Source organism: Pan troglodytes, chromosome 4, assembly GCF_028858775.2.
Source record: "Pan troglodytes isolate AG18354 chromosome 4, NHGRI_mPanTro3-v2.0_pri, whole genome shotgun sequence".
In the NCBI taxonomy this organism is placed as follows: Eukaryota; Metazoa; Chordata; class Mammalia; order Primates; family Hominidae; genus Pan; species Pan troglodytes.
The window spans coordinates 175821351-175844678 of record NC_072402.2 but is presented as its reverse complement, the minus strand read 5'-3'; the positions used below and the strand labels follow the sequence as shown (position 1 = coordinate 175844678).

Sequence of the window (23328 nt, the reverse complement as noted above, 5' to 3'; positions counted from 1 at the left end):
CCTAGGTGCTGGTTGGGTGCTATTCTGCATGTGCCCTGAGTGGTTCCTCCGGCTGGGTTCCACATTAATGTGACTCAGTACTTTGGGCCACATCTAGAAGGGCCTGGAACCTAAGGTCTTGCCTCTTAAATCCTGGCCCATGGCATGGTCATTTGTTTCAACCCTTGTTTTGTGCCTCCTTTTCATTCTACCCTGCTGAACTGTGTTAGTCTGTTCTCATGCTGATGATAAAGACATACCTGAGACTGGGCAGTTTACAAAAGAAAGAGATTTAATGGACTTACAGTTCCACCTGGCTGGGGGGGCCTTACAATCATGGCAAAAGGCAAGGAGGAGCAAGTCACATCTTACATGGATGGCAGCAAGCAAAGAGAGAGGAGCTTGTGCAGGGAAACTCCCCTTATAAAACCATCAGATCTCAGGAGACTTATTCACTGTCACAAGAACAGCACGAGAATGACCTGCCCCCATGATTCAATTACCTCCTGCTGGGTCCCTTCCACAACACGTTCAATTCAAGATGAGATTTGGGTGGGGATACAGCCAAACCATATAATGGACTAACTTTATTATTGTAATTTCTCTGAGTGCTTTCTGGACAGAAGAAAAGACTTGAAGATGAAGCGTCTCTTGTTACCTGCCATGGAGGGGTGTTCTCTTCTGGTTTCCAGAAGGCCATCACCTTAACCCAGGTCACATCCTCTTGAGGTGTGAAGTTTCCTGGGAGCTGGAATTGGAGCCAGAGGAGTCTGAATAAGGACAGGAAGGTGGTGTGGGGGGGAGCGCTTCATCTCTCCAGGGGTCAAGGTGTTTAGGGCCCCAGACCTGTTCGTCTCCCCTGGACAGGACAAGATACACACCTACCAAGCCAGCCTCCCTGAGGCCTGCCTAGCTGTGCTCACATGACTGATGCTGTCCCTCCTGACCTGCGCTGAATAGCTTCAGCCTCCCACCCCAGGGCAGAAGGGGCCAACGGATGCAGCCTAAGGTCCTCATCTCTGGCTGGGTCAAGAAGGTGGGTGTGCGGGGAGCTTGCTAAACCTTGAAGGGGCACACACACTGAGCAGTCATTCATTTCCTTCTCTCCCCAAACCCCATCTCAGGCTGCCCTGGCTGGGCTTTGCTGCCATGAGGAGCAGCCCTCAGGGTACAGGGACGTGGGCATATCTGCCCTGGAGCCAGCAGGAATCAGTCAGGAGGGGGAAAGCAAGTCCGTGACCTTATAGCCCAGGAACAATAAAAAGGGGTTGGTGTCCTACTTGGCTTGCAGCAGTGCTAGCTGCACCTGGTCCTCCTGGAAGGAAGTCGCTGTGAAGCTTGCTGGCTGTGCCACTCTGGACTGGAGGCTGACGGCTTCTGGAGGCCGACGGCTTCTGGAGGCCAGGCTTGGCCCCACTCTTCCCCTGCTCAAGTCACTGTGGTGTGGGGAGGGAGGGGTATATGGATGGAGCTTAGACTACTTTTAGGGCAGTGGATCTACTCTGCGTGATACTATAGCGGTGGCTACATGTCATTACACAGTCATCCAAACCCACAGGATGTATGCTACCAAGAGTGAACCCTAACGTACACTATGGAATGTGGGTGATGACTCGTCAGTGTGGGTTCATCAGCCGACAGACGTACCCTCTGGTGGGGATGCTGATCATGGGGGAGGCTGTGCGTTTGTGGGCTGAGGGGATATGGGAACTCTCTGCACTTTCCACTCTATTTTGCTGTGAGCCTAAGACTGATTTGAAACCATAAAGTCTTCTTTAGAAACACTATGGTAGCTCCTCCCTGCCCAGCCCATGGTATTCCTCCCCCTTAACCCATGCCCTAGCCATGAGGAATTTATTTCCCATGTTGCCTTTCACACATGGAAAGTTCTAGACAAAACAAGTTGATCCAGACAGACTGAGCTCTTCCCACAGCTGTTTCTTGCCTGCCCTTTCGAAGCATCAAAATCCTCCCTCCCTTCAAGGCTCTGCTCAAACACAGCCTTTCTGATCAGTCCTTCCCTGCCCCTCCATGCGCCACTGGGCCCATGCATTTCCACAGTGCACACAACGTCTCCCTTAGAGCAGCTCTCCTGGGTGCCTCCCAGGTCCTGCCACCTGGCCCAGCCCTGAGCCCCTCCAGGACAGCAGCTGGTCTCATCTTGCTCCACTCTCCACAGTGCCTGACCCAGGCCGCGGCCTGAAGGGTGGCAGCCCGTACCCCTGGGAAACCTGGACTCACGTGTACCTGCGTACCCACCTGCTGGTGCCCCAGGACAGTTTCTGAATCTGGGAGCGAGAAGTTCCCAGAAGTGGGAAGTAGGCGTTTGGATGATATGCTGGAAAGAAAAGAGAGCCACATTGTACGATGGCAGCCTGCATTTGTTCAGCAGCAGAATCCCATGGGCCCTTTGCAGCCTGCTCGTCCTTGGTTTGACCCCGCCCCCAGCCTCCCTAACACGTCAGGGCTCCCTGCTCGTACATTGGGACCTAGTGTTCACCTAGGGTCTCCTCCATTCAACACGGTGGTGAGGCCAGATGTTGCAGCCACCAAGGGAAGCCCCAGTCTACCACAGTGGGCTTGGAGCTCTGTATAAATGTGCAGGACACTGATTGCCAAGGGTGCTTTGCATCAGCAAAATGGAGATCACTCCTCCTTCCATGGGACCTTGCTGATACGCTGGCTGCTGCTTCTTGCCGCTCCAGAGGAGAAACGGGCACACAGAGAGGCGTGACCCACCCAAGGCCAAACGCCCCTCTCAGACGTGGAGCTCCGGTCAGCTTAATGATAGAAAATGCACTAAGCGCAGCAGTTCCCATCTGGACATCATCGGAAGACTCGGAGCAGATGCCATTGGTGGTTTCCAAGCAGATCAAGCTAGTGCTGATGTGTATTCCAGTGATACCCTCAGATAACGATTTGGCTAAAGGAAATGTCTGACGTGACCGCAACTGAATTTTGTCTGATAGCAAATGGACTGTTTAGCAGTCAGCCCAAAACCCAACCAGAGAAGAGTCTGAAATCCCTGCCATGTAAAATTCAGTTTCAACAAACACGCACCACATGACCACCCCATTCCAGGTCCATAGGAGACACCTGGAATGCAGAGGTGAAGAAAGCGCAGCCCATCTGGTGTGGCCAGGAAGGCCAGCACGCCAGCCACTCGTGCCAAGTGGGCCACGTGGGGCTGCAGAGGAGGGCAGGACCCTGCTTCCTGGGTGAAGGAGTCAGAAAAGCTTTTACGGAAGAGGCGACATCTGCTGTGAGCCCCAGCAATAGATAATGATTTAGATCAGCAGAAGCACAGGCACGGAGGAGGAATGTGCTTCCGGCGAGGTTTGGGATGCTCAGTGTGGCTGCACCACCGTGGCAGCGGCAGGATGCTGTTTTGGTTCTAGGGGTAGCTGGAGAGTGGGTTGGGGGCTCACATAGAGAGACACGAGGACTTGTTCTAGTCACAGTGATCACCGACACATTTTCGCAGGGTGGGTGATCTGAAAGCACTCTGTTGGGGCAGGGTGGAAGTTGGTCTGGAAAGGTCAGATGGGCGTGCAGGTGCAGAAGACGCCGTGAGCAAAGATGCACAAGAGATGATGGCCCCAAACTGGAAACAGCCCAGGAGGATGCAGGGAAGGGCGGATGGGAGCTGGGAAGACAGACCCCAGCGACCAGGTGGAGCCACACCAGCAGGGCACCTGGAGTCAAGCTAACCTGGTGCGCCAGAGGATGGAGGAGGCAGCGCCCATCGTGGGGTGCAGAGGGAACCTCGGGCAAGGCAGGGGTGCCCCTCCCCACCGGACAGCCAAGCTGGGCTGGGAGCAGGCCCTTCAGCCAGCAGAGTTGCAGAGTGAACCCTGGGCTCTGGGGAGGAAGAGGTGAATCAGACCCAGCCCTGCCCTTGGGGACTCGCCTCCTCGTAGGGTAGATGGAGCTTTAACAGATGGTCCCCATGGGGGCCGGGCCAGATGCTGAGGACACAGCGGCAGATGATCACCTGGCACTGGGGGCGTCAACTGAAGCGAGCTCAGATGAAGAGGTGAACTCACAGGCCGTGAGGAGTGACCCAGTTGAGGAGGGCTGGAGTGGGGCTTGAACTGGGCGTGTCTGCTTCCAAGCCCGTGGTGCGCTTGACCATCCCCCCTTCCTGCTGTGTTCACTGACTCCAGATGTTCCCAGGCCTTGCCTTCGAGGAGCTCCCCATGTGGCCGGGAGACCATCACAAGCCAGTGCCCAGCGCTGAGGGTAGGGGGAGTGGGCCCCCTCCCAGGTCACAGAGGACTCCTGGGTGTGAGAAAGGTGACATCAGAACTGGGTGTGGAGAACAAGACATGGCTTTCCAGGCAAAGAACAGGAAACGCAAGGGTCTGCCGGGAACAGCACGCAGTTGTCGAGGAGAAGAGAGGGGCCACTGCATGCCTGGCGGGTGCTGGGCGGGCCGTGGGGTGGGGCTGGGGCATGTGGTAGAGACCAGGAAGCAGCCGGGTGGGCCCAGCCAGACCTGAGGACCCCTCATCCCTGCCAAGGAGGCTTGTGCTTGATCCTGTCAACATCAGAAGAAAGAGGGATTGGGTGGCGGGTACCCGTCAAAAGAAAGAGGGATTGGGTGGCGGGTACCCGTCAGACCTGAAATGCGTGAGCGTCCGGGAGGGAGGAGGCCAGTGGGAAGCTAAGCCTTGAGCTGCCTGAGGCCATGTGCAGGGAGGACAGAGCCTGGGACAGCCACCGAGGTCTCAGTGCCCCCTAGGGTTCCTCTACCCCATGCATCAAAGCACATCCTCGCTCTCCCACACCATCTGCCTGAGCAGGCTTTCCTGTGCGCTGGGGCTGGACCCCATATCTAATGTTCCTGGATGGAGTCCCAGGAAAACAATTTTGCTTATTTTTAACACACACAAACACACACACACACACACACACGCACACACAGCAACATCATAAAGCCCACCCCAAAGAGAAATTACAAAGAGATTGTTATTGCCCCTACGGTTTATTCTTTACTGCTGTATCTGCTTGTGCATCTGTTTATTCGCCTGACAGGAAGAGCCCATTGCTTAATAAATTCAGGCTGTATTGGCGAGGGTTGTGAGTGAGCAGCTCAGAGCCCAGGCTTCCAAGCCAGTTCAGCCCCAGGCACTGGAAATGCTGGCTGTGCCTGCTGGAGGCTGGGGCCTGGGCAGGCTCCCTGCAGTGTGCCCTGAAACCTGCAAGGTGCCGGCTTCCCCATAGGTGAGGGGGAGCCCCTGTGCAGTTCATCAGCAGAGTCATGGGGGATGGGGGCACTTTTTGTAGATCCAGGTGCCTTAGGCCCACCCAAGACCTCGTGACTCAGAGCCTCAGGAGTGGGGACAGGAAAAGCTGTCCGGGTGATTCTGCTAATCAAAGGTGCAACTGCTGGGCCAGGTGAGTTCCCAGGCGCCTCCCCGACCACCCTTCTAGAACTATAGTTCGGTGTCTCCTGATGTTGGAGATGGGAGAGGCAGGATCAGATAGCCTTAGGAAGACGGCCCATGAGGGATGATCACGGCCTCAACTCCACCAGATGAACAAGCTCCTGCATCTCAGGGGACCAAGGCTGAGTACTCTCTGCACAGGCGGGCCCCACCTGTGGGCCTGCTCCACCCTCAGCTCACCCTCCTGTGGGCCTGCTCCACCCTCAGCTCACCCTCCTGTGGGCCTGCTTCACCCTCAGCTCACCCTCCTGGGGGCCTGCTCCACCCTCAGCTCACCCTCCTGTGGGCCTGCTTCACCCTCAGCTCACCCTCCTGGGGGCCTGGAGCTGCCAATCCCAAACCAAGAGATTCAAAACCTAGAAATGAGGCAAGCAGATATCAGGAGGAAGAAGGAAGACGGCCTTCCTATAAGGGGTGGGGCCAGGCAGTCCTGGCCGTGTGTGGAGCTCTCTTCTCAGACTTACAAGGGACGTGGGCTTAGGCGGGAGGGAGGGAAACAAAGCCAGGGAGGGGCCCAGACATCAACAGGCGGAAATGTGCAGAAAAGCACACGCGGCTTTAAATGTCCATGTGGCACAAGATCAAAGAAGAGCTCCCCATGTGACCCGGGGCGGGACCGAGGTGGTAGCCAGACCGCGGGTGCCTCGAGTCCTGGATTGCCACTTTTACCTCAGGTGGAGGGGTCTGGTGGGGAACAATCAGGAGGGCCGCAAAGCGAAGGGTGTGTGGGGAGGTTCTAGGAGGCTCTCCCACATAGCAGGTGCTGACCACGTGTGACAAATCCCATTACGTGAACCTACGTGTCCACACCCAGATGGGTTGTGCCAGAGTGTGGAAAGGACTTGCTAATGTGATCATAGAAATAGGGCTGTGCCTTTGAGGAACAACAGAGGGTGATGGATAAGCCATCAGAACCATGCCAGTTTCCAGAGAGATGGATTCGGGAAACTAGCGGGGTGAGCCAGTGTCAGAACTGCAGCCGCCACCCACAGCTGATGGGGAGGTGAAGCGGCCACCGGCTCTGTGGCCGAGTGACAGGGCGCTCCTGTGGGACTGTGGGTCAAGGGAGTGTTTAATTCCAGTGTATTTGGACTTCATATGGCTGCTGACCAAAACGTCCTAATGTGTTTTTGTCTGAAAAGGAGACATTTGGGACCAGAGTCTGGCTGGGAGTGTAGCTGGTTGGTTAATAGTCACACAAGTCTAATTAGAACTATGACTGACCCGTAGTAGGACTCAATAGATACTGAATGAATGAAGGAGTGAGTGAATCAGTGAATGAGTGAGTGCACTGTGTCAGCCAGGAGGTATTTCTTCTTCTGGACTGTAGGTTCTACACTTAGGCTATCCTGTCAGTGTTTTCAACAACTTGGAGATGCAAAATGTATACAGTGATCAAATTAGCAGATAACAAGAGGATGATAGGTCCTATAGGAGAGGCCAGAATTAACATGTGGTAAAACCTTGATACACTGTAACTCTAGGGCATGGGCTGATGCTTAGTGCCCTGCAGTTATGTTGTCTGACTCCCTAAAAATACTGCTTACACCTGTTAGGACACTGTTGCTTGTCATAAAAACAGCTAACTTGAATTGACTTAAAGCCAAAAAACAAAACAAAACAAAATATGTGGGGTTGCTGTGGGAGTGGGTTGCTGTGGGAGTGGATTGCCGTGGGGGTGGGTTGCCGTGGGGGTGGGTTGCCGTGGGGGTGGGTTGCCGTGGGGGTGGGTTGCCATGGGGGTGGGTTGCTATGGGGGTGGGTTGCTGTGGGAGTGGGTTGCCGTGGGAGTGGATTGCCGTGGGGGTGGGTTGCCGTGGGGGTGGGTTGCCGTGGGGGTGGGTTGCCGTGGGGGTGGGTTGCTATGGGGGTGGGTTGCTGTGGGAGTGGGTGTGTCATAGATTTGGCTTCTGTAGGGTGGGTCGGGCTGCTGGGCTGTGCCGTGGGCTGGGCTGTGCCATCGGGCAGCCTCTCCCAGTGCTTGGGATGCTTTGCTCTGTGCCGGCTTCACCTTCAGGAAGTGGAGTCTTCAAAGTTCTAGCCTTACTCCTTTCTTGCAGCTGCAGGAAGAAAGCCTCTTGCCTAATAGTTCCAACAGAAGTCCCATGGCGGAGACTCCTGGGTGACATGTTACACTCTGAGCCAGTCATTGCAGCCAGAAAAACGAGGGTGTGCCCGTGAGCCAGGCCAGAGTCACCTGCCGGTGGCAAGGGTGGGTGGGAGAGGCTAAGACTTAACAAATCCAGGGGGACCGAGAGTGGGGAGGGTGGCTCTTCAAAGGAAAAGTGAGGTGCTGGCGGCAAAAAAAAGAGAGAATGGCTGCTTGGCAGGCCACAGGCACCCCTCGGTGAAGTGAGCTTAGCCTGGATTCGGTATCAGCCCAGAGGTTGGTGTCGTGCTGTGGGCCCACTGAGACACAGAGCTGTCCATGGTTCAGTGGGACATGCCCCCACCAACCCCGGGGCCTGTGGTTGAGCCGCTATTCGGACCCACAGCCGCCTGGCTCCAAACTCAGCCTCCCTCCATTCACTTGGGCTCCGGGTGGAAATGGGAATGATGTGTCTGTCTAACAGCTCACAGGCAGGGACGGGAGGAGCCGCTCTGCACACCGCCTCTCACCAGCTGAATGTGTTCCCACCTCAATGCCCTGCCACACCTGCAGCGACGTCCGCTAAAAGTTGGACCTAGGAAGCCTCCTTGTTGCTTGTAACAATGACCCCGTATCTGCAGGAGGGGAGGAGGGAAGCTTTGCATAAGCATCACAATTCCTTTATCTCCCACTCAGCATTTCCTAGGGGGCATCTAGTGACTCCCTGTGTGATGTCAGCTTGTGGTTTGCAGAGAGAGTTCCAGAGTGAGATGGTGGAAAATCCCTGGAGGGGAGGCGGGAACGTCAGGATGTGGAGCCTGCCCGCCTGCTGACCGGTCTTGCTGGACCTTACTTAGCTCATCTGCAGCAGGAGACAGTGAGAGCCGGTGCATGGCTCGAGCACACATAGGGAAAGCACCTGTCTTGGAGGTGACCGCGGTTCCCAAGGGGTCACAGGTCCAGCATGGAGTCGGTGATCCCAGGAGAGGAATTGGGAGCCGTCAGGGTTGCGGAGGTAGTGATGGTGGGAATGTGCTGTGCAGAGGTTCTGGTGGAGGCAGTAGGAAAACATGAGTCCTGTGGGGGGGTGTATGATGGAGACAAGGCCAGGGGACCAGGGGTTGGGTTGAAGGTGGAGGTGGGGAGAAGGGCCCTGTAGGAGGGAGGTGGAGCCCGCGGAGGAATGGTGAGGAGACATGAGGAGAGCGAGACTCTTAAGAGCATCAGCTTCTACCCTCCTCAGGCCACGTGTGCCCACATTCACACCAAGATCATTCCTCAGAGGAAGGGCTCGAAAGCATTAACCCAATATTCACTCAAAGACAAGTGACTCCACAGGAGAAAAGCCTTCAGATCTCTCCCAATCCTTCCAGCTGACTCAAGAGATCGTCTCAGTTTGTCCCTAGTGCCTCTTTAACACTCCTTTAATACTTGTCAATTTCCTTTTTGACAAACAGAATAGACCTTATGGCAGGGAAGAGTGGTTTTCCTTTTGTGGTAGTAATTTAGGTTTCATTTTAAAATATGTTTTATTTAAGTAAGAAAGTTTAAAGAAAAAATGTTTTTAAAAACATGGTGTGAGTGGCACAAGAATAACTAGAGACCCAGCAAAGACCCTGACAGCAGCTCCAGGCAGCCTTTGCTTGGAGGTAGCAAGGATGTGGCCAGAGTGTGTCCCTGAGACATGTTCAGTCCAGCCCTGTTTGCCGAGTCCGAAGCCGAATGTCAAAAACGTCTTCTGTTGTCCTTCAGCATCGTGTTGGCCTGATAAAGCCCACACAGCTGCTCGAGGTTAAGCCCCAGGTGCAGGTGCGTAGCATTTCTCTCCCCTCACATTGGCTCTGTTGGCCCGCCCAGGGACGTGGAGCTCTTTGGGTCCCCCAGTTCCCTGAAGGATGTCACAGCAGAAGCATAGCAGCAGCCGGTGCACCTGCTCCGTGTGGGATGAGGACAACACCTCCTGAACACTCCATGGCCAGGTGTGCCGTGCAAGTTTCTAGTATGTTTCTCATTAGAAACATATTATGTTTCTGTGACCCAAATAGGGGGGTATAATTCTCACTTTTAAGGTGGGGACACCGAGGCTCAGAGAGGTGTTTGCCAACAGTTCTGCATCTGGCAGTCTAGTGAGGGATTTGAACACAGATCTGTGTGCGGTCAGTTCTCCTGCTCTTTGCCAGGCAGGCCCCTAGGCACGACTGCAGCCCTCCATCCCCTCCCACACGAGGCCCAGCCTGGCTCCCCAGGAGCATGCGGTTCCCATGGCAGCTTCTCCCTGGATGTGTGCGTCATCCTTGCAGGGCTGCCGCCACTTTAAATTGACCTGTCCCCGCTGGGAAAAGATTTTGCAATCTAATAAAGAAACGTACTTTCCTTGAAAAAAAGCTTCGCAGTTTCTATTCTTATTCTACTTTCTGTGAAATTCAGTGACTAGGTTTTCGCAACTGAGAAATCCCTACACTTGGTCTGATAAAGAATTTGGGGCCAAGATGGATTAAAGATTTAAACGTTAGACCTAAAACCATAAAAACCCTAGAAGAAAACCTAGGCATTACCATTCAGGACATAGGCGTGGGCAAGGACTTCATGTCCAAAACACCAAAAGCAATGGCAACAAAAGCCAAAATTGACAAATGGGATCTAATTAAACTAAAGAGCTTCTGCACAGCAAAAGAAACTACCATCAGAGTGAACAGGCAACCTACAACATGGGAGAAAATTTTCACAACCTACTCATCTGACAAAGGGCTAATATCCAGAATCTACAATGAACTCAAACAAATTTACAAGAAAAAAACAACCCCATCAAAAAGTGGGCAAAGGACATGAACAGACACTTCTCAAAAGAAGACATTTAGGCAGCCAAAAAACACATGAAAAAATGCTCATCATCACTGGCCATCAGAGAAATGCAAATCAAAACCACTATGAGATATCATCTCACACCAGTTAGAATGGCAATCATTAAAAAGTCAGGAAACAACAGGTGCTGGAGAGAATATGGAGAAATAGGAACACTTTTACACTGTTGATGGGACTGTAAACTAGTTCAACCATTGTGGAAGTTGGTGTGGCGATTCCTCAGGGATCTAGAACTAGAAATACCATTTGACCCAGCCATCCCATTACTGGGTATATACCCAAATGACTATAAATCATGCTGCTATAAAGACACATGCACACGTATGTTTATTGCGGCATTATTCACAGTAGCAAAGACTTGGAACCAACCCAAATGTCCAACAATGATAGACTGGATTAAGAAAATGTGGCACATATACACCATGGAATACTATGCAGCCATAAAAAATGATGAGTTCATGTCCTTTGTAGGGACATGGATGAAATTGGAAACCATCATTCTCAGTAAACTATCGCAAGAACAAAAAACCAAACACCGCATATTCTCACTCATAGGTGGGAATTGAACTATGAGATCACATGGACACAGGAAGGAGGATATCACACTCTGGGGACTGTGGGGGGGAGGGAGGAGGGATAGCATTGGGAGATATACCTAATGCTAGATGACGAGTTAGTGGGTGCAGCGCACCAGCATGGCACATGTATACATATGTAACTAACCTGCACAATGTGCACATGTACCCTAAAACTTAAAGTATAATTAAAAAAAAAAAAAAGAATTTGGGGCCAACCGAGAAATCTCTGTGCTTGGTCTGGCAAAGAATTTGGGGCCACTTCTGGGCAGGAGAGGCTATCCCTGGAGATGTGGTTCGCATGTCAGCAGGCTGGCATCCCAGGACATTTGGGAAGTTTATGGGACCACGGAAGAGAATTGTGGGGTGGGAGCTGCCCCCAAAGACCTATGATGCAAGCGGCTGCTTGTCTCACCCGAGGCCCTGGCCTCAGGAAAAGCTTTTCCGCTTCTGTAAGCTCACCCTTAACCCCACCCCTGCTCCACGGACCTCCTCTGCAGCCCTCCTCGTTCTCCATTGGGCTCCTCTGCTCCCTCTCCCTTCACCCTTGAGGAAGATGCTTAGTTTCTGGGAGCCATCCCAGTCCTGCTCCATCTTCTCCCTAGAAATAGGCTATTTCTGAGTTTCTGTCTGTCCTCCTTTCCCTTCAAAGAAGTGGCCTGGGCCCCCTCCCAGCTTGGGCTTTGCACACAAGATCTGAGCTCTGCGACTTTACTAAGTGAACATTTGCTGGACATACAGAGCCAGTGTGCGGCAGGAGAGAAATGTAGACTGGGTTTTCACTCCACACCTCTCTCGGGAATCTTTTTATTAAACCAGACAAGGAAGATGAACACTTATGAGCAACCTACACTCTGACAGGGGCCATGACAGTCCCTTCATGATCTTTTTTTTGAGACAAGAGTTTCGCTCTGTCACCCAGGCTAGAGTGCAGTGGTGTGATCTCAGCTCACTGCAAACTCCACCTCCCGGGTTCAAGCAATTCTCCTGCCTCAGCTTCCCAAGTAGCTGGGATTGCAGGCAGCCACCACCACATCCAGCTAATTTTTTGTGTGTTTTTAGTAGAGACGGGATGTCACCATGTTGGCCAGGCTGGTCTCAAACTCCTGATCTCAAGTGATCCACCTGCCTCGGCCTCCCAAAGTGCTGGGATTACAGGCGTGAGCCACTGCACCCAGCCCCCTTCACTATCTTATTTCATCTTGGCAGCAACCCAGAAGTGGGGTGTTGGTGGAAACCGAGGCTGAGAGAGGTTAAATGACTTGCCCAGGGTTGCATGAATATTTACTGCAGTGCCGGAATCAAAACTGAGCCAGACCCCCAAGCCCCTTTCAGCCTGGAGAGCTGCCATCCCGTGACTCTGTGCTTTCTGTGTTTATAGATCACCCTTTCCTCTTCCAAAGCAAATCAGAAGCTTTTTATTAGACAGTTGGATTTGACATCTGGTTCTGAACAAAAATTTACACCAAATATTAACTACAGTCATGGAAAGGTGATGGAATCTGGATCATTTTCTCCCTTTATTTTTAAATTGTTTTCACAGGAACCTTTATAAATAAACAGACATTTAATATATAGGTGCAGATTTTATGAGTGGGGGCTTATATACACATACTAAATCACACATGGTATATATCATGTTTATACACACACACACACATACACATACACACATATACATACACACATACACATACACACATACACACACATACACACATACACATACACACACATACACCTACACATACACACATACACATAGACATACACACATACACATACACACATACACAATACACATACACACACACATACACACACATACACATACACACGTACACATACACATACACACAATACACATACACATATACACACATACACACACATACACACATACACATACACACACACACACACACACATACACACATTTTAAATCTGACCTGACATTAAGCAAAATAACAACTGAAAATTTCAGCTGATGGGTAAATTCCTTTATATTTGGGACAAACGTGAAAGCAAGGGTGATACCCATCAGCCTAGAGTCAAAGGCTGGCCTCTGGAGGCCGCCTGCCTCTTGGTATCATTCAGAGCAGATTCCAAAATATGTTTTCCTTTAAAGAACTCACTTGTTTCCCCAGCGGACAGTTAAAACCTCAAAGGCGCACAATTCCCTAGTGTGCTGTTCCCAGCAAGAGCCTGCATCCCCGGCCTGATTTCATTGTGAGTTCTCTGAGTCGAGGCTGTGCGGCCCCAGCCCTGCAGCCAAGCTGGACCCCCCGACCCCAGGGGGCAGAGGCTCACCTCCGCCGGCTCCGAGCTGAGCGGTCCTGGATAAAGCACAGAAAAGGCATTCTCCTGAGGGTGTGGACAGACCAGAAGCCTGTGAGAAGGGAAGGAGGTCACCATCTGAGGGGATGCACTACCCGGCACTTCAGGAAGCAGGTCACTGGGCAGGCGCCCTCAAGGTCACTTCCTGCTGGGAAGCCCCAGGTCACCAGGGAGGGAACCCGTGCTTAATGCAATTAGATACTGAAAGAACAGAAGGGAACAGGAAAACAGCATCGAGTAAAGGGAAGTACATCTTTAGCTCTGTTCATTTTCCTTTCTTCTGCAGACTTTAGACAATACTTGCATTTGATTCGAAGCACTGTTTTGAAAAGGGCAGCCTAACTTTTGTTGAGCATCCACGAGCGTCAGGCTTTGTGTTAGGCTTTTTTTTACGCAGCATCTCTAATTATCTGGAGAGGTGGGCACGGGTGTGCTGGGTTGGAGAGGCTCAGTGCGTAGACCCCAGGGGGTTGCAGTGGGGACCAGCACCAGGGTTCCTGAGGCTCGGAGCCCTGGCATCTCCTCCTGCTGCATAGCCAATCTCGGTGCCAGGCGGCCGGGGGAGGGTGCGTAACTCCTGCCCAGGCATCACTCTGCTGGGTTTGGCGTGTGCCTCCTCCTCAGGCAGCCAAGCCGGCTCTGCTCCGGCAGCAATGGCTACTTTAATGTGGGGACTAGGGAGGCGCTGGCTTTTGCTTTCCTTTGCCTTTTTTTTCCTGTGTCTCTCCTTCTCTCCCTTAACCCTTTGCACCCTGCCTTTCTCTTTCTGGGAAGAAGGAATGCATTCCTGAGGCAGAATGCCTCCTGCCACCCCTGCCTCCAGGGCTCAGGCCCCTCTCCTGAGGCAGTCGATCCTGGTGTCTTCTGGTTCTCCCCAGACATACCTCAAACAAATGCCCCCTCTTTTAAACAAGCTGTGGAATGCTTTGCGCCCTGTGCTGCGCCTTGCCTTTTTTTCATAACAGCTTTATTGATATACAGTTCACAGACCGTAGACTCCAACTGTTTAAAGTGCACCACTCCGTGGTTTTCAGTGTGTTCAGAATTGTGCAGCCATCATCACAATCAACTTTAGACCATGATCGTCACCCTAAAACAAGTCCTGTACCCACTGGCTGCCCTCCTCCCCTCCGCAACCCCAGGCGGCCACTCCTCTGCTTCCCCCCTCTGTGGCTTTGCCTATTCTGGACATTTCTTAGAGTGGGGCCCTAAGCCTGGGGTCTTCTGTGCCTGCGTCTGTCACTGAGCACCATTTCAAGCTTCATCCATGCTGCAGCGTGCTCAGCACCTTGCATTTTATACTTCAAGAAATCTTGGAAATCATCCCATATCAGAAAATAGAAATCTGCCTCAGTCTTATTTTACTGTATTAATTTTAATAGGTAAGATATTTGCTCGCTCAGCATTCAAATGGTATAATCACTGCGCAAGTCGGTGAACATGTTCACTAGCTCAGTGCTGTCAATCATTTCGCAATACGCAGTCAGCCCTCTGAACCTGCAGCTCTGCATCTGTGGATTCAGCTAACCACAGATCAAAAAAAATTCAGAAAAAAAAATACAAACAAGCCTGTATTCCCAGCACTTTGGGAGACCGAGGCGGGCGGATCATAAGGTCAGGAGATCGGGACCATTCTGGCTAACATCCTTGGCGGCGTGAGCCTGTGGTCCCAGCTACTCGGGAGGCTGAGGCAGGAGAATTGTTTGAACCCAGGAGGCGGCGGTTGCAGTGAGCCGAGATCACACCACTGCACTCCAGCCTGGGCAACAGAGCAAGACTCTGTCTCCAAAAAAATAAAAATAAACCTCTTTTCTTTATAAATTACTCAGCCTTCGGTAGTTCTTTATAGCAATGCGAGAACTGCCTAATATACTGTGTAACCCAGGCTGGAAAACTGCATCTATTTTAGGTGTATGACTTAATGTTTCCATATCTGTATAGCGTTGTGCCTTAATATCCATGGGGGATTGGTTCCAGGACCCCCCTGCAGATACCCAAATCTGGAATGCTCAAGTCCTTGATATAAAATGCTTGTTTATTTATTTTATTTATCTTATTTTATTTGAGGATCTTTGTGGCCCAGGCTGGAGTGCAGTGGTGTGATCCTAGCTCACTGCAGCCTTGAATTCCTGGTAAAATGTGTAGTATTTGCCTATAACCAATACACCTCCTCCATATGCTTTAAGTCATCTCTAGATTACTTATAATGCCTAATATGATGTAAATGCTATGTAAACAGTTACTATTCTGCATTTTAAAAATCCATTTTTTTTTTTTTTTTGAGACAGAGTCTCACCTGTCTCCCAGGCTGGAGTACAGTGCCATGATCTCCACTCACTGCAACCTCTGCCTCCCGGTTTCAAGCGATTCTCCTGCCTCAGCCTCCCGAGTAGCTGGGACCACAGGCTCACACCACCATGCCCAACTAATTTTTTGTATTTTTACTAGAGACGGGGTTTCACCGTATTGCCCAGGCTGGTTTCGAACTCCTGAGCTCAGGCAATCCATCTGCCTCGGCCTCCCAAAGTGCTAGGATTACAGGCATGAGCCACCACACCCAACCTAAAGAAAAGAGGGTTTAATTGGCTTGCGTTTTCACAGTCTGTACGGGAAGCATAGTGGCTTCTGCTTCTGGGGAGGCCTCAGGAAACTTACAATCATGGTGGATGGTGAAGGGGAAGCAGGCACATCTTCACATGGCAGAGCAGGAGAGAGAGACAGCGAAGGGTGAAGTGCTACACGTTTTTAAACAGCCAGATCTCGCGAGAACTCAGTCACTGTCATGAGAACAGCACCCAGGGGATGGTGTTAAACCATTAAAACCACCCCCGTGATCCAGTCACCTCCCACCAAGCCCCACCTCCAACACTGAGGATTACAACTGAACAGGAGACTTGAGTGGGGACACAGATCCAAACCATATCACATAAGAAAACCCTGTCTCTACAGAAAGTAAAAAAAATTAGCAGGGCATGGCGGCATGTGCCTGTAGTCGCAGCTACTTTCGAGGCTGAGGCAGAAAGATCACTTGAGCCCAGGAGTTGGAGGTTGCTGTGAGCTATGATCACGATTGCACTCCAGCCTGGGAAACATAGGAAGACCCTATCCCAGTCAATCAGTCAAGCAATACCATTTTTATTTGCCAATTATACTTCAATAAAAATAGGGGAAAAGAATTATAAAACTGAAAAAAAAAAGATTCAAATGATATAAAACAGTATCCAGTGGGAAAAGTCCCAACCACCCCTGTCCTTCAGCAACCACACTGCCTTGCCTGGGTGCCAATCACCCCTGCATCCCGGGCAGGGTGTTTTAGGCTCATGCAAACAAACACATATGTAAATACAGTCTTTTCTCCCTGTTTTTTTTGGGGTTTTTTTGTGTTTTTTTTTAACTCAACGGTAGCACAACATACACAGTTTTGTCTCTTGTTTCTACATCATGGTCTACCTGAGATGTTTTGTCTCCCGCATGGAATGTCCTTGTTTTTTTTTGAATGGCTGCATTAAATGACACTGGGGTGAGTGCATGGGAGGGATAAATTCCTAGATGTAGACCCGCTGGGTCCAAGCGTCTGTGATGATACAGCGCTGATTCCCATCCACGGAGAGATGTCACCCACACCCTGGCCTCCTCCGTGCAGCTGAGGATGTGCTTCCCAGGAAGTGGGTACTATTTCATGTTACTACTTTATCCTAAGAGAGGAGAAGCCGCGTCCCAGGGAAGAGGTCATTTGCAATTCTCTATGACTAAAGGTGACTTGGGTATGTCTCAGAGAAACTTACGTTTCCTTTTCGGCAAATGGCCCAGTCCTATCCTTGGTTCACTCTTCTGTTGGCTATTCACATCTTCCTCACCGATTGCTAGGAATGTTTTAAGGAAGTTTTCATGTGGGTTGGAAATATTTTCTCATAGTTTTATACTGTTAACTACTTTGGGGGGTTTTGTGTTTGCATCATGAAAAAAATTTTCAATGTATTCCCATTTATCAGTCTTTTATGGCCTCTGAGGTTTGTGTCATATATAAAGGGCCTTTCTCAAATCAGACATAAAAGAAATTTATAGCTTTTTTTTTTACTACTTTTATAGCTTCATTTTGCTCCATTCTTTTTAAAGGCTGCATAGAGTTTCATTGCATGAGTATGCCATAATTCACTTCACCCATTTCCCATTATTGGGCATTGGAATTGTTTCCAGTCTTTTTCTATTAAACGTGACGCTGCAGTGATTCTCCTCATACATCATGCTTTTGTGCATATGTGGAAGTATATCTGAGGATGAATTCCCCAGAGTGGAGTTGCTAGATCAAAGAGTATGTGCATTTGAGATTGTGAAGTGTATATTGCCGGTTACCTTCTGAAGACGTTCTCATATATTTTCCCCTTTCAATGGTATGTGAGAGCAGCTTGCCAACTCTCCTTTTCTCAAGTGGGAAATAATTCCATTTTTTTTCCCCAAAATATTCAGTGTGAGGAGGATGGACAAACAGACGTGCGGGGCCTAGTTCTACACAAGTGTGAGAGACGGAGACTCCCCTGTCAGCAGCCCTGGGGAGCAGTTATGTTTATCTCATCTTGTACCTGGTGAGCAGGCAGACCACTGCACTCAGAGGGGCATGCTTAGAAAGAGAATGCATCTTCCAGAGTTTTTAGCCTACATTGTCTATTAGGCCACGAGAAACGGATCGCCCTTGTCTCTTAGCTGGGTGCAGCATTCCTCTCTGGAGAGAAGGTAAAGAGATTTGTCTTTGCTGTGTATTGAAAAGAGATCAAGAGGAGCTGTGCTTCTATATTTTATCTATTATAATTCAAACTCCTCTTTACAATGAACTGTTGCTCCTTATGAGAATTGTAAGCGCAGTTGCTCTAAACACCTAAGGTCGTGGGGGTTTGTCTCATCTCTTCCCTCCTCCACGTTCATTCTTCAGCAGAAGTTCTCACTTCATTGGCTGAACTCTTTTTGTTTGTTTAATTTCTTTAATAGCATTTGCATCTTGCAAATTTCAAAAGTGGTCATTTTATCTGTCTCTTCTTTTAAGAGAGAGAAGATCCAAAGCGCTAAGGTGTTTTGACAACTGTGCCGTAGCTCTGCAAACTTGATCCAGTCACAGAACCGCCTGCAGCTTCTCGAAGTCTTGCACCTTCTTGGTGAGACCAGGACAGCGAGGACGATGCCCCCCTCACAGGGCCGCCCGAGAGCTGAGTAGAGAAGCCGGGATGAAAGTATCCAGCTTAGGGCCTGTGCCTTAGTCTGCTAGGGCTGCCACAACAAAATCCCACAGACCGGGTGGTTTCAACAACAGAAAGTTATTTTCTCGAAGTTCTGGAGGCTGGACATCCGAGACCAAGGTGTCATTAGAGTTGATTTCCGGCGAGGCCTCTCTTCCTGGCTTGTAGGCAGCTGCTGTTTTCTTACCCGGCAAAGAGACAGAGAGCTCTGGCCTCCCCTCTTCTTACAAGAGCGCCAGTCCTTCGGGGTTAGGGCCCTGCCTTATGACCTCATTTTGTTTTAATTGCCTCCCTAAAGGCCTCATCTCCAAATATAGTCACAATGGGGACTAGGGGCTTCTGCTTATAAACTGGGGGGGCACAATTAGTCCCAAACAGCCTGGAACACAGAATGCAGCCCAGAGGCTGTGCACCAAGAAATCAGCACTGTCTCCAGCAGGATCCAATCTGAGATCCCCAGGTGACCCCAAACCTTGCCCCGGCCTGCGCTGCTACCTCGTGTCTCCCCCACACTCCAGACGCTGTTTTCTGTCTCATCCTTCCTGTTAAAGAAACAGTGGGCCGAGTGCGGCCTCACTGGCCCCTGGGGGTCCTGTGGCAGCTCACCAGCCCTGGGGGTCATTTCTCTGCTGGCTGTTTTCACTGAGCTCCCAGTTCCCTGGGCAGAGGCTGCTGAGACAGGTCCCCAGCAAGGCTCGCCAAGGCACCAGTCACACTGTGCACACGCGTTATTGCTCATCCGAAGGTTTGCTTCTACAGCGGGAGAAAATGTGGTTCCTGCTCCCCGTCCTCATCCGCCAGGTAACTGCCAGCACGGGAGGCTGAGCCTGCTCTCCCTCACTCCTCCTCTTGCTCCCTTTCTCCCCACCTAGATCTTTCTCTAGAGCCAGAATCCCCCTGCTCACCTCCAGAGCCAGTTGCAGCTGCACCTCATTCATCGTGAGCGTCCTGACACTCAGAGGCCCGTCTCCGTGTCTCTTGCTGGGCATGAGTGCTGGGCCACCCCGCAGGGACAGTCAGTGGAGCTGCGAAGCGTGACTTTCCTGCCTGAGCAGCCCCGGGGCTTTGGCCTTCTCAGGGTCGGCAACCCCAGGAGACCACCCCCGCTGGCCCTGTCCTTGATGTCAGGTAGGAAGTGGTCCCTCCCTTGTTGGGAGGATTCCGGCCTGGGACATGACTGTTGGATAGATAGCTGCTGTCGGGCCATTCTGCACCTCAGTTTGTTAAAAGTGAAGATCAACATAGCTGGCCCAGAGTCAGGAAGAGAGGCTTGCGTGCTACAGGGAAAGGCCCTCGGACAAGAAAAGTGACGCAGCTTCAGTCAAGGCCAGGGGAGTAGAGCGGGTAGGCCACACACAGGGCCTAACGGGCTGGCGCGGCACCAGGGTCTCGGGCAGCCTGGTCCCATTAACAGATGCCCCCCAGCAAAATGAATCACTCCGCCTTCAATGCTGTCATTGCAACATATCCACACTTCCTTGTGGCTCTTGGAACCCCGGGTTATAATTATCTGGTGAGGAATCCTTGGGGCAGCCACACGCTACCTGTGCCAGATTCCTCCTGATTGCTCCCCACATTGCAGAGTCCTGACATCGCGCTGGGCCCAGCCACCCCTCTGTTCATCCAGCCTTGCTTCCTGACTGCCCCGCCCTAGATGCCGTGCTGGGTGCTGGAGTGCCATGCCGGCCACTCCCCAACTTCACGCAGCCACACAGCCAACTTGCTGTGCACCAGGCACTGTGGTGGCTGCTGGGACCCTGAAAGAGCTGTCAGAGGGTGAGCTGATGATATCCAAGCGCAAAGGACTGAAATGGAGAAATAGAAGCACGCTTCAGAGCCAGGCAGGGCTGGGAGCAAGAAGGACCAGAGGGGCATGACCAGGTGGGCGTCCTGGAGGAGGTGGCATGGGTGCTTGGCCCGAGGACTGAGTAGAAGCTGACTGCGTGGGAAAGTGCTCAATGTAATTGTAGGCAGGGGAACAGCATGGCACAGGCTTGGTGTTCCTGGGCACAGCCAGCTTACATTGTAACCTGGTTTTAGGGTGCCTGGAGAGGGGGCACAGAGAGCCTGAGGACCTTGAAGGCCGGGAGACTTGATAGGAGCCGAGACCCTGGGTGCACATGCACTGGCGCCTCATTGTGGGTGGGAGTTTTCCCAAGTCCTGCCCACCCTCTCCAGGCCTGGGAGGGAGAGAATACCCCAGGGAGGTACCAGAGGTCCCCCTCCAGTCAGGGGCCACTGCAGGGGGCGGCCTCCTCTAGATCACACCCACTAGTGGAGCTGGAGCCACACAGACCTCCCCCCACCCTCACCCCTGCAAGGAGGAGCCTGGGGCCCAGGTGAGGGTTGGGGGACCCCGGTAGGACTTGGTCCATCATTCATTCACTCAGTCAACACTCTGGTGTTGAGTCCATCTTCTTGGGGCTCCCCCCAAGGGAGACAGAAGACAAAAAAAAAGGAAAGCCTCCCATTACATTGGACGGTGATAGTGCCGTGGAAAGGTGAGGCAGGAAGCGGGAGGCACGGGAGGCCAGGCGTGGGGGGTGGCCCCGCCTAGGGAGGGCCAGGTGTGGGGCATGGGGGATGGGCCCGCCTAGCGGACGGCCGGAGGGGACCAGCCACTTTTGTCTGCTGCCAAATCTATTGTGACTTTAATAAAGTGAAAAAGGAAGCCAGTCACAGCGTCACCCGGGTTATCAACACCGGTGTGATTCTCCTGGGCACCCGCCGCAGTGGGCCTCTGCCTCCTGCCAGTCCTCAGTGGGGAGGGGCTTCCTACCCCGACCTCTGTCACATCTTTCAGCTCTGGTTCCCCTCACCCAGCTGCCTGTGCCCCTGTTATTTCTCTGGTCCCAACTCATTGCTGGTTTTTACCTTGGGGGGAAAAAAAATCCAAGCATGGAAGCCTCTTAATACAAACCAGATGAGGGGCTGGTAAAAATGTTTTTCTCCGCATCAATCACCCGAGTTCTCGCTGTGCTGAGAATTTGGTAAGCCCTCGTCGGCTCTACCGAGAATCCCTTCCAGACTGCCCGGCAAGACGCAGGAAGACAATGCCGCCTTCTGTGTTAAGTTGAGCAGAGCACCTTTGCACATGTGTTCACCCCACTCCTGCTTGGGTTCAGGTGGGATTTGGGGGTCGGCCTGTGCTGCTGATGCGGGTGGGGGAGGCTGACCCTCTGCATTGGGACGAGCTGCAGCCCTGAATTTGATCGCCCTCCCTGCTGGGGGGTTGGCCTGGGCCGTGTGCAGAGAGTGGCTGGGCCTCAGATGGAAGGGCTGAGGAAGGGCTGGATTCAGAGCAGGTGGAGTGGCAGGACCCAGGACCTCTTGGAAGTCCCTCCCTAAATCAGACTTAGGAAGGTGGGAGCCACTGGGCACCCATGGGGGCCTGGTCCTGGGAAGGGGCTCTGCAGACCCCTTTCCCTCCTGAGGCAGAATGCTCTGCAGCCAGGCAGGGAGCTCAGCGCAGAAGCCAGGTAGTAAATGGGCGTGTGGCACTTTGTTAGCAGGGAAGCCGCTGTGATGGTATGCCTGCTGGCCCAGCCCCGTTCGGAGCCCTGAGGCCACACACCCAACCCTGACTGCCAAGGGAGGTAGCCATGAACATGGAAAAGGACCAGAATGCAGCATGGCAGGGCTGCGGTGGGGGTGGGGGAGACAGGATGGGGTCTTGACCCTGCCAGGGGCAGTTTAGGGTGGCCTTCTGCCTGAGGTGTCCCCTCCTCACTAAGAAAAAGCCATTGGCAATGAGGTAGAGGAGGGGTTCTTTTCAGCAAAATCATGAGAAGAAAGCAGGTGATCATAGCCCAGAGTCGCCCCGAGTGCGTGGGAACACAGAGGTCCCTGCAAGAGGCAGAGCTGCTGGGAAGAGCCCGCCCAAGCCCTGGGCGGCAGGTGGAGAGGCCAAGGCAAGGCCAGTCGGGGGGCGGCGTCAGGGCAGCTGGAGCTGGCTGGGAACAGGGGCGGGGGTGAGGTCACAGGCCATCAGGAAGCACATGGAGGCACGCGAGACCCCTGAGGGGCACTGCTGGGGCTGGGAGGCATGAATTCAGGACAGGGGAGGAAGATCAAAGTTCTAGACCACCCCTCTAAGTTTCTAGAACTGTGCTAGCCTGTATGGTAGTCACTAGTCCATGTGGCTATTTAAATTTATTCTTTGTTTTGTTTTTTCGTTTTTTTGGTTTTTTTTTTTTTTTTTTAGACAGAGTCTTGCTCTGTCACCAGGCTGGAGTGCAATGGCGCAATCTTGGCTCACTGCAAGCTCCACCTCCCGGGTTCAAGTGATTCTTCTGCCTCAGCCTCCCGAGTAGCTGGGATTATAGGCGCCAGCCAGCGCGCCCAGGTAATTTTTGTACTTTTAGTAGAGACAGGGTTTCACCATGTTGGCCAGGATGGTCTCGATCTCTTGACCTCATGATCCGCCCGCCTCAGCTCCCAAAGTGCTGGGATTACAGGCATGAGCCACCACGCCCGGCCCTATTTTTTTTTTTAATAGAGATATAACTCAACATAAAATTCACCATTTAAAGTGTATGACTCAGTGGTTTTTAGTGTATTCACAGACTGTGCAGCCGTCACCACTGTCTGATTCCAGAAAGTTTCCATCACCCCAGAGAGAAGCCCTGGCAATCTCTCCCCATACGCCTCCCCCCATGCCCCCCCCCCCAGGCTCTGGCATCCCCATGTCTACTTCTTTCAGTCTCTCTGGATTCGCCTGTTCGGGACATTTCCTGTGAGTGGAACCATACACAGTGTGGCTTTTTTCACCTAGCATGTGTTCAAGGTTCATTCATGGCTATTTAAAT

General features: G+C 52.0%; 1 protein-coding gene and 1 long non-coding RNA gene across 2 annotated transcripts in view; one reads left to right on the top strand and one right to left on the bottom strand.

The window, feature by feature from the left end:
* The window catches only part of COL23A1 (collagen type XXIII alpha 1 chain), a 353112-nt gene that overhangs the window by 217934 nt on the left and 111850 nt on the right, over nt 1–23328 (top strand). The window lies entirely within an intron of this gene.
* LOC134810136 (uncharacterized) lies at nt 68–4231 on the bottom strand. Its single transcript, XR_010157443.1, has 4 exons — nt 2480–4231; nt 2239–2317; nt 1260–1415; nt 68–727 (listed from the first exon to the last, which is right to left on the bottom strand). It is a non-coding gene; the product is annotated as an uncharacterized LOC134810136 (long non-coding RNA).